Genomic DNA, 11,720 nt, shown 5'->3' on the forward strand with positions numbered 1-11,720 from the left:
AGGCTGGTTCCGGGGTTGGAGGGGTTTTACTTCCGTTTTCTTGTCCGGTGTACATGTGTATAGCTTCACTGCCATGCAGTAGGGTTCAGTGAAAGCCTCTGTATGTAAATATCGGTTTTGCCATCCCAGATAAAGTTGTTTCCTTTGGGCATGAAGTTGTTGAGTTGTCCTTTTTCAAAGTAGAAATTACCACATATTTTTAGTGATGAGGTCAACTAGATTTTTGCACGTGTCATCCTGTTTCATCTTTGTTGTTAGCTTTAGCTATGCTACAGTGTGCTAGCTAGTTAGGCGGCTTCGTTTGAGCAGCAGTGCGGAGGAGGAGCAGCGCAACGATGAGAGGGAAAGGACGCTGGTGTCCAAATGGGAGCTGCATGGGGACGAGAGGCAAAGGGCGCCGGTGTCTGAACAGGAGCTGTGTGGGGACGAGGAGCCTTGTGTTCAGATAGCTACGTTTGGGACTGTCGGTGAATTTGTGGAGGGGAACAAGGGCTGGCTGGAGTATGAGGAAAGGTTGGGACACTTTTTCTGTGCTAATGGAATTACTGAGGAGGCTGAGAAGTGCTCTATTTTCCTGAGTGTGTTTGGGGCAAAGACTTACAAGCTGATAAGGAACTTAGCCACAGCGTGGAAACCGAGGTCAAGATCGTGGGGAACAACCACAATCTGAAAACTTCTGTGATAGTCCAACGGTTTAAGTTTCACAGACATTTCAGGAAGCCAGGTCAGTCTGTGGCCAATTTTGTGGCCGAGCTTCGGCAGCTGTCGGAGCATTGTGGTTTGGGGGCAGTGTTGGATGACATGCTCCGTGACAGATTGGTATGCGGCATTAATAATGACGCCATACAACGCTGCCTGCTGGGGGAAACCCCACTGTTGACTTTCAAGGAAGACCTAGAGAATTCCCAAGGCATGGACATGGCTGCTAATAATGCCAAGGATATCCAGAAAGGACATGGGGGTTCGCAGTTGGCAGCAGTGCATGAAGTCAGGAGAGAGACTAGTAAACTGGCAAAGCAGGTGGAATGTTTTAAGTGTGGAGGGACGCACTATGGAAATGATTGCAATTTCAAAGACACTGTCTGCCATGCTTGTAGCAAAAAGAGACACTTAGACAAAAAGTGCAGGAGTTCAAAGGGTAAGGTTAAGCCTGGGCAGGGGAAACCTCAACAGGCTCAGGCAACCACACACCACCTCGAGGAAGCAGACGAAGAGGCAGCATGTGCCTACATGTTTGGAGTGGAAACAGTTGAGGAACCACCTGAACCATATTATGCCACAGTCACTGTCAGGGGAAAGGACATTAAGTTTGAGATTGATTCAGGGGCTACTGCATCAGTCATTAGTGAGGAGACCTACAGGAGGACATGGAGGTCCAACCTGCCTCCCATCAGACCATCAAACTCAGACTCAGGACCTAAACGGGGCAGCCCATACCTCACTTAGGGGTGTTATATGTGGACATTTCAGCCAGGGGTCAGAAGGCTGAAGCCAGGCTGGTGATAGCTAAGGGCAAGGGACCCAGTCTTTTGGGCCACGACTGACTTCGCAAAATCCGGCTCAACTGGCTGAAATTAAGTATTCACACATGACGGAGGACATTCTGCTGTGGTATAGTGACGTATTCAGGGACGAGCTGGGCACACTGAAGGGCGTGACAACAAAACTCCATGTTGACCCTGAGGCCACACCACGTTTTTTTAAGCCCAGCTATGCCATGAAAGGCAAAGTCGAGGAGGAGATGGAACATTTACAGAGGCTGGGCATCATTGATCCCGTCCAGTTTTCAAGGTGGGCAGCTCCCATTGTTCCAGTTTTGAAGGCAGACAAAACGGTGAGGATACGTGGGGACTAGAAGCTTACAGTGAATCAGGTCTCTAGGCTGAAGGAGTATCCATTGCCACAGATGGATGACCTGTTTGCGACCCTGTCAGGGGGTAAGCTGTTCACAAAGCTGGACATGAACCATGCCTACCAACAGCTGCTGATCGACGAGGATTCAAAGGAGGACGTCACAATCAACACGCATGAGGGATTATTCAAGTACAATTGCCTGGTGTTTGGAGTGGCGTCCAGCCCTGCCATTTTCCAAAGGACAATGGACACGTTGCTGCAGGGGATTCTGCACACAGCAGTGTACCTTGATGATATTTTGATCACGGGGGACATGGAGGTGGAACATCTGGCTAACTTAGTACAGGTGCTGAAGAGACTCTCAGATGCAGGGCTGGGATTGAAATGCGGCAAATGTGTGTTCCTGGCACCGAGTGTGACCTACCTGGGGCACCAGATCACAGCTGAGGGGCTCTGCCCTGTGGAGGACAAAGTGAGAGCTATCAAGGAGGCCCTAAGCCCCAAGAGCGTCACTGAACTCAGGTCATTTTTGGGCATGGTGAGTTATCATGACAAGTTTCTTCCTGACCTCTCAAAGGTTTTGGCCCCACTGTACAAGCTGCTTCACAGTGACACTAAGTGGCAGTGGGGTGAAGAGCAGAAGAAAGCTTTCAAGGAAGTGAAAGGACTCCTCCACTCGGTGAAGCTGCTTGTTGACTATGACCCAGACAAGGATATCACCCTTGCATGCGATGCCTCGCCCTATGGAGTCGGGGCAGTTCTCTCACATGTAATGGACGACCGTTCAGAGAAGCCTATTGGTTTTGCTTCACGTACCCTGACAGCTGCTGAGAAGGGATATTCACAGTTAGACAAAGAAGGTCTGGCCATTGTTTTTGCGGTCAAATGCTTTCATCAGTACCTTTATGGACGCGTATTTACAATTTATATGGGCCATAAACCACTGATGAGCCTGTTCACTGAGATTAAGATGCATCCCACCGCCAGCCTCAGCCAGGATACAGCGTTGGGCTCTTACATTTTCAGCCTACCGGTACACTATAGCGTACAGAGCGGGTGGGGATAATGCAAATGCAGATGCACTGAGTCGACTACCTTTACCTGAGACACCGGTTACTACATATGTGCCTCCAGAGACTGTGTTTTCATTGGAGAGGCTGTCAGAGAGGACCCAGTCCTGTCCCAAGTCAAGACTTTTCTTTTACAAGGTTGACCTAGAGTCGTGGAAGGAGAGGAACTGAGGCCTTATGCCAAACGCAAGACAGAACTCAGTCTGCAGGATGGCTGCATTTTCTGGGGGGCGAGGTCATCATGCCTTCGCCTGGTCGTTCACAGATTGTGGAGGGAATTCATGAGACTGATCCAGGGGTGTCTCGGATGAAAAGCCTTGCAAGATCCTACGTTTGGTGGCCAAGAATGGATCAGGATCTGGAGAACAAGGTAAAATCATGCACACAGTGTCAGACCAATCAGAACATGGCACCACCAGCTCCTTTGCACCCATGGGAGTGGCCAGACCACCCCTGGTCTAGGCTACATTTGGACTTTGCTGGCCCCCTTATGGGGCAGATGTTTCTTATCATGGTGGATGCGCATTCTAAATGAATCGAAGCTCACATTATAAGCAATATCACAGCCCACTCAACCATAGACAAACTCAGGCAAGTGTTTGCAGTCCACGGGTTGCCTGACACTCCGGTCACTGATTATGACCCGACGTTCACCAGTGAGCTGTTCAGTGAGTTCATGCAGCAGAACAGCACTCATCACATTTGGACGACCCCTTTCCACTCAGCCTCAAATGGTTTTGTAGTAACTTCTACTTTGAAAAAGGCACACTCGACAACTTCATGCCAAAGAAACTACTTTATGTCGAACTTCAAAACCATTTTGTATATACAAAGGCTTTCCCAACCCATACGGCATGGCAAGCACACTATATACAAAGCCCACCGGAAGTAAAAACAGAAGTAAACCCCCCCCCTCCGTTGTCCTAATTAGTATTAACTTACTTTTAATAATTCTCATATTACAACAGGTATGGCTGAGTGGGCTGTTCAGACAGTGAAGAAAGGCCTGAAGTGGATGACAGGGGACTCTCTTCACATGTGACTTTCACATTTCCTGTTTAAATACAGCTTCATGCCACAGACTATGAGTGCACACACTCCAGCAGAGATGCTGATGGGGCATAGGCCCAAGTCAAGATTGGATCTGTTGTGCCCGGACATGAAGGCAAAAGTGGAGAGAAAGCAGGAAAAGCAGAAGAAGGGACATGATCAACATGTGTGAGAGAGACAGTTAAAACCGGATGACAGTGTCTATCTGAGGAACTTCAGCAGTAACAACAATCAGCAATGGCTACCTGGGGTTATTCTTAAGCAAAGTGGTCCAGTCTCCTATGTTGTTAAGCTGACTGATGGATGTGTTTTCCACAGACATCAGGACCATGTGTCCCTGAGTCATGATATAGACTCAGAGGCAGACAGTTCCACGGAGTTTCCAATGGTGAGACAGACTACTGTGGGAGCATGTCCACCAGTGACTTTGCCAGAGAGAGAAACGCTGGCAGAGGGGTCAGGGTCTGCTGAAGAGGATAGACATTCTCACATGGACACACAGACCCCTCTCATGCCCCCAACACAAGATCCACCCAAAACACCATCACCAGCGGTGCCTGCTGGGTCACCGGGGGTAGTGCGCAGATCACAGCGCACTCACAAACCTCCTGATAGACTGAATGTTTGACTGGATAGTTTTTTTTGTGTTAGACTGAATGTTGAATCTGCCATATTTTTCAGGTGTTTTGTATTGGTAAACTTTTGCTGAGACACTAGTATAAGTTTCAGGGGTACGCAAGCTAATGACACCACTGTTTTTGATTCCCAGTTCTTTTACATTTGGGGAATGTTGGAATTTAAATGGGGAGATGTGTTGTAATGTGAGCATTATAAAAATAAGTTAATACTAACTAGGATAATAGTAATATAGCAATACTCCCGCTAGGGGAAGCTGTTTGTAAAGAGAGGTTGGTTCCGGGGTTGGTGGGGTTTTACTTCTGTTTTCTTGTCTGGTGTGCATGTGTATAACTTCTCTGCCATGCAGTACATTTCAGTAAAAGCCTCTGTATGTAAATATTGGTTTTGCCGTCTCAGATAAAGTTGTTTCCTTTGGGCATGAAGTTGTTGAGTGGTCCTTTTTCAAAGTAGAACTTTCCACACATCTGATATTATTGCCATCTGCTTGTCATTTCCGAATTGATAAATGAATATTATTTTACCAGCTAACATTTCCTTTTTGTAGCTTTTAAAATTAAAAAATGATGCTTCAGCTAGCTTCATATCCCCATATTAAGTTTGTTATTATTGTTCAATACTTCTGTGTTAGATGTGGAACAGGTTCCAAGATTCACATCTTTAATATAATGCTCCTCACACAATTTCTCAGTGAAAGCTATTGTATTCCACAAGTGCAAAAACAGGCTGATATTTCTATTCAACTCACTGCTGTACATTTATAACCCCTTGTTTTTATGGCCTGCACATTGTAGAAGCCTTTAAACTATTTCTTCCTATGGCTATTTAATAGAATGTGTTTTTTTGAATCTCTTCAATGTTTATGATATATTTCAATATTTTATTACTTCATACACTTTGCTAGGATGGCCATTTATTGCTGATTTTGTAATTTATCATGTGCATTAGGTGTGAGTGTCTATCTCATCTGTTATTTGTTATCGCATTATTTGCTCTGTAAAGAAGCTTCATTTTGCTGCATTCAAATGTCACTTCTGTTTATTTGTTTCCATTTGCAACATAGGAACATGAGAAATAGAAGCATTTGGCCCCTCTAGCCTATTCTGCTAGACAGCAAGATCATAGCTTATCCCCTACCTCTTCACCATTTTCCTGCCCTTTTCCTCATTTACCTCAAATTCTCTTGCAATGAAAGCAAATGGAGCATAACGTACCATAGCTTAATACTTGCTGCACCTTTGTGTCAGATTTCAGTAAGTTCCCTACAAAGCCAATCAAACATCAATATTTCCCAGACTCTCCTCATTTAGACACTCAGCTTTACTGTACTTCATGTTCTCCACATTATACTCCATCCGCAATTTAATCAGATCGCTTATATCCCTTTGACTCCTGCTGAAAGTCCTCAGCTTGAAACATCAACTGTTTATTCATTTCCATAGATGCTGCCTGACCTGCTGAGTTCCTCCAGCATTTTGGATGTGTTGCTATGGTATCCCCTTGAAGTTGCTTTGCGTTCACATCATTCATCCACATTCCCACATAATTTTGTTTCAACACATACTGAAATGTTACTTTTGCTCCCTCGCCCAAACACAGATAGGGAGTAAAACAAACAAAAAAAGCTGGTATTGAATCTCAGTAGATCAGTTCATCTCTATGGAAAGAGAAATCAGGTCCCAGAACCTATTGAAGAATTAGAGACAAAATGCTGTAAGCTGCAGAGAAGTTGGTGGTGGGCGTTGCAGGAGGAGGTGGAGGGATGTGACTGATTGAGGCTATGTTGCAGACAGATGAGATGTTGTGGGGGTGTTTAGAGAGTAACAAAGGATTGTAAAATGTTGCAAATAGTGGTCAGAATGTACAAATGGTGGGGGGGGCGGACTGCGTCAATGTGAGAGACAACTGAATTACAGCAAAAATGTCCAGTTCTCATGTAGATAAAGTATTTAACAGTAATTTAACAGTAATTGGAGAATTCAATATATTCTCCAATAGGCTGCAATGTATTCAGATGGAAGACGGTTATCTCTTTACCAGCTTGCACTGGGTCTTGTTAAAACAATTGCAGGAGGGCATGTCAGATATGTCAGACAGAAACAGGGTGGAGAATTAAAACGGCAGCCAACAAGAGCTCAGGAGCTCAGGAGCTCGAGATCAGGTTGAAACAGTATAGCTTCCTGGACAGGCCTGTTTGGGCAGTGGGAGAAACATGTGGTTCTGGGTCTAGGGAAGATAAGCTCACAGAAGCCCCGGTGAACAGTACATAGGTGTACTGCAAAGTGGTCACTCAGTCTGAGTTCTGCTTCTTCAATCACCTTGTGAGCACCAAATGGAGAACATTAAATTGGCGCAGAGGTAAATGAACCATTCTTTCTTAATCTGCAAAAACAGTGGGTCTTTGGAGGGAAGGAAAAAGGTGAGACAGCAAGCATTGGGAAAGTACTGTAGGATAGGTAAGTGGTTGCTGGGATGGAGGAGTGGAGTAAGGCAAGGTCCCCTGAAAGTTCTGAAATTAAAGGGAAAGTATTATGGCACAGAGAGAAGTCACATATCACAAAGAAAGAAAATATATACAGGTGCCACCTGCATTGCAAATCTCATCATTGGAACAAACACTGTATAATTGAGATGAAGGAACTTGGAGTCCTTACAGGAGGTAAGGTAGCAGGAAAGATAAAAAAAAAATATAACCATACACCGCAATGGATGCTGATGATTAGTTTACCCCATAAAATGGGGATGTACACATTCAGAAAATGAAGGGAAGAATTGGACATGCCCCAAATAATGGTAGGAGCAGGTGAAAATTGGCAAGACAATCAAGTGAAATGCAAATGTATGTGTGAAGAACTATCTCCAAAGCAGTTATTAATGCACCTAGTAAATAGTTGGATACTGTCTTTTTCATCGATCATTTGTATTGTTCCCTACTGCTCTGCTTTATATTCTTGTAACTCTATTGTGTCTTTCTTTATGTTTAATGTTCTGAACTTAACTAGTCCAAAGTTCATGATTGCTGTATGTCTTTAGAAAATACTTATACTATTTGAATTAATTGCTTTAGCTTTTCTGTTGAAGGAGCGTATAATTTCAATATCTATATAGAATGTGTGTCAAGGTATAACTCATTTCATTTTTTCTGATCTGATCCCTGGCTTTCATCTGATTCAGTAAATTAGAGAGTAGGTTTAAAGTTAGATAAAACCGTAGTGATCTTAGAGAAACATCCTAGAAAATGCCTCAATTTTTTTTGATAATGATGGTTGTTCTTTATTGGTTGTTATTAGATAGGGTAATTATTTTACGCAAATGCTTCATCAGATGTTGTCGGATTGGGTGCAGATTTATTATTAAGAGCTTCTATTAACCATGAATGTGAGACAGAAACAAATCTTTTTGGTAGTCCATATAACCACATGAAAATGTTCTGCTTTTCTGGGGTTGATTTAGAATTACAGAATTTATTATCAGTTGTTCTTTACATCCTTTCATACCCCTATGGCGTCTTTTCTGCTCTTCTGTAAGTAATCTGTGGCTGCTGAAGTGATTATTTGCAAGATGCAAGATGTTAGAATTTTAAATGCAGTTTGTAAAAAAAGTAATAGGACAATTTTTGATGGGTCATTTGTGATTTTTTCTTTAGATAAGAGATATGCTTTACAGTCTGTCAAAAACTTGTGAACTTTTTCAGGATTTTTAAGAAAACTGTTTTTATGTATTATGAGGTACAGATGAAGGCAGATAATTTTTATACCTATAATTATGAATATAATCCTTACCAGTACTTTTCCATTTGTAGGTATTTTTATAACCACTTTTAGCATATTCATTGCAATTTCATTTGTTTGCATGTCTGCAGCTGTGTGAGTTTATTCTTTTTCTGCCCTAATCCAGCTTGTTTCTTGATTGTACACCATCCTGTTTGGCCAGATTATACCAAAAATTCATTATCTCTGTGTTTGGTGGTAATTTTGTGCTAGGGCTGGTGATATGTTGGTGCATCAGATTTAATTTCAATGTTCCGTATAAACATTTTTTCCTTGTTTCAGAACTGATGATTCTCTTTTCTTCGTCTGATGCATTTCATGTACCTATTTAATCTGGCTTTGTATGCACCAATCTTTTGTTTTAGTGCATCTAAAAATTATACGATGTTTCTGTTTGGTTGATCACATCTTGTATGGATCTTATACTTCCTTAGTATTTCTATTGCTTTTTTCTTAACCTTCTTGCTTGGGTTATCCATTTTATGTTCCAGTAGGTGAGCTACTTCTGCACTTAAGGTTTCAATGTTGTTTTTAAATCTCTTTTGTTATTTTGGTGTTCTCATTTCATTACTCAGTTTTGAGTTTCTATTAATAAGTGCCTCTATTTTGAAGCCGTTGCACTGCACTGCTGTCAATGCTGTGCAGTATGTTATTGTGTGTAGTTCTTCAAATGTTTCAAGTTTTCCTAAATACGTGGTGATATAATATTGTTGAGAGTATTTAATTTTGCAAATTTTGATGATGTGTTTTGTTTTACTATGTAGGGTCATTTTGTAGGGTCAGTATCAATGTATTCTTTTAGTGTGGTGTTAAATGTTAAGATAAATTTGTATGTAAGCTCAGCATTGTTGTTAGCATTCTGTGACTGCTCTATATCTGTGTTGTTGCTATTACCATCAGATTGTGGAGCAACTGTTGAAGTAATTCTATTTTCATCAGGACATCAGGTGGTAGCATCTTCATTATTGTCTTGTATACCACTGTTGTGGTCTTCAGGTTGGTTTCTTTCTAGCTCCTGTGCTACTTAATGTTTTATTTGGTTTAACATGTCTATAAGGATTAAGTTATTTTTATGATCAGTCTGCTATTCATTATGCATTGCATGAAAGGATATTTTCCTCTCAACAGTTGATGAAGTTTGTCCCTGTATGCTGTCATGTCAGTCTCAAGTTCCATTCCTTGATAATAAATATATAGTACATGTATTATGAATGTGTTTACTTCTAATGTCTATTTCTGCTTACTTCCTGCCCATTATACCACTGGAATTTACAGCAGCAATGGCGATCCTCCATCTCAGGGCTTCCTTCAACGTGTCAGTAGCTTCCTCTCAGTTTTCACTACTGTCAGTTATACAAGTCCCAGGTGGAAACTCAGGAATACTGTCTCACTCAGATGTAGAAGGATTGCTGTTCCCTAGCAATTTTGTCTTACCAGTCAGGGTTGTTACCCCTGAGCTGAATGCCCAATCCTGGAGGACCAGGTAAACCACTTTTAGTCTGTCCTGTACCCTTTGACCTGCTTGGCATGGGTGACCCTACCAAGAACCTGACTCCAGCCATCATAGTTCTCCATGTCATTGAGGCATCCAAGCCTCCAAACCATGACAAGGTTGTGGTCCTCTTGGAGGAAGGTTCATTTCATGCATGTCTTTCTTCTTTTAACTGCTTGAGAGTTCTTAGTTGTAAGTGGACTGCTCCCCTGAGAAAAATCTGCAGCTGTCCAGCCTGTGCTGTTGGTGGGCTACTTTGAATGTTGGCTGTATCTTTTTCGGCTCTCCTGGTGCCTGCCCGCCTATTCAACAGTACACCACTAGTGGTTCACTTACTGTCACATCAGTACCAGCTCCAGACATACCCTGGTGATCCCCAGGCAGCAGCCATATCAGCCATATCACTCTCTCCCATAGACCTCTCTCCATTTCTAATGCGAAAGGGTATTGTTTTTTATACCTGCAGCCACGTTTTGGTTTCAACTGTCCCTAACATGGAGAACAGACACTGACCAGAGCACATCCCCACCTGGATACAGATGTGCCTGGATCTGTTTCTGTTTTGGCCTGCGGATGGTTTTTAGCTCCCACCTGGCCAGCATATTAGAAGAGTATTTCCCAATTTGCCAACTGAGGATGTGCCTGAGCGGGGACAAAAACCCCTCTCAAGTTTTTACTATTATTATTTCTCTTTATTTTCCCTTTAACTTTGCATTTGCACTTTTGGTTGTCTTTTGCAGGTTGGTTGTTTGTTTGTCTTGTTGGGTGTGGTCTTTCATTTATTCTATTGTGTTTCTTGTATTTATGCTGAATGCCTGCAAGAAAATGAATCTTGGGGTTATATATCTGTTGCAGGGGCGTGGCTGGGGACAAACCCAAGTGCAGGACACAGATGCTGAGGCAGAGTCGTTAGGCGTAGCACCTCCGCGAACAGGGAGCCGATATCCACGAGACGATGTGAAGCTTAGAACTAAAAATTCTCAGGAACAGGAAACAAGGTTTACTCTCACAAGAGTCGACTAATGAACTGGCGGCTTCTTGCTGCGGTCCCAGGGTTTTTATCCTGCCATTCCTGATGGGAAGCAGGCGCGTGTAGTTAGTGGAACCTGGGAATGATTGGAATCTAAGTGAGGTGATCGAGGCCCAAATTTTGAGGCAAATGGCAAGGTGGGGGATTGCCAGAAGGGACCATGACAATATAGTGACATATACAATGGAAAACCCAGAGGGTATGCCCCTACGTCCACTAATTAGTATCTCAAGATTCCACTGAAGACATTCTCTCCCGTAGAAGGATACCATGTACTGGGGCCAAGGAATGACTGTTAGATATTGGCAGCTGAAATGCCAGCCAAACATGTGACCCATAAGACGTGTCTACCAATGTCTAAAGGGAAAAACACAACTCGATAAGATAGAACTTCAAAGGAGGGAGGTCCAATAACTTCAGTTGCTCTTTGACTGTTCTGCCATCAACTCCAAATCTTCAAACACCACGCCGTCATCACACACAAACAACGTTCAATGCTCATTTGAGGAAATCATTCCATTGAAATTCTCATCATGCTCATGGTACTGAAGGCTAGCCTTTGTTTATCAGACACATTGAAGCCTGGCATTGCAGACAGGAGGGGAGGGCGCTTGTGTTCTGAGCCTGACTGAACTGGAGGAGAAAAGAAGGGCAACAACTTCAATTGTTTATTTGTTTTGGGTGCATCTGAGCCCCATTCTATTATACAGTTGAGGAGGCAACAAATCTACTCATTGTCCCTCTTTCTCTTATTGCCATGACTCTTCTGTCTAAAATAGTCTGTGTGCACGTCCTGGAATAGATTACCCTCAATTTAA

The 11,720-nt window shown here is 43.0% G+C and overlaps 1 pseudogene; it reads left to right on the forward strand.

Annotated features, from left to right (window-relative positions):
• The first annotated feature begins 1,588 nt into the window (after nt 1-1,588).
• On the forward strand, nt 1,589-6,776 carry LOC134347315 (uncharacterized protein K02A2.6-like; annotated as a pseudogene).
• Nucleotides 6,777-11,720: the final 4,944 nt, after the last annotated feature.

The sequence above is a fragment of the Mobula hypostoma genome, chromosome 5 (assembly GCF_963921235.1).
Source record: "Mobula hypostoma chromosome 5, sMobHyp1.1, whole genome shotgun sequence".
In the NCBI taxonomy this organism is placed as follows: domain Eukaryota; kingdom Metazoa; phylum Chordata; class Chondrichthyes; order Myliobatiformes; family Myliobatidae; genus Mobula; species Mobula hypostoma.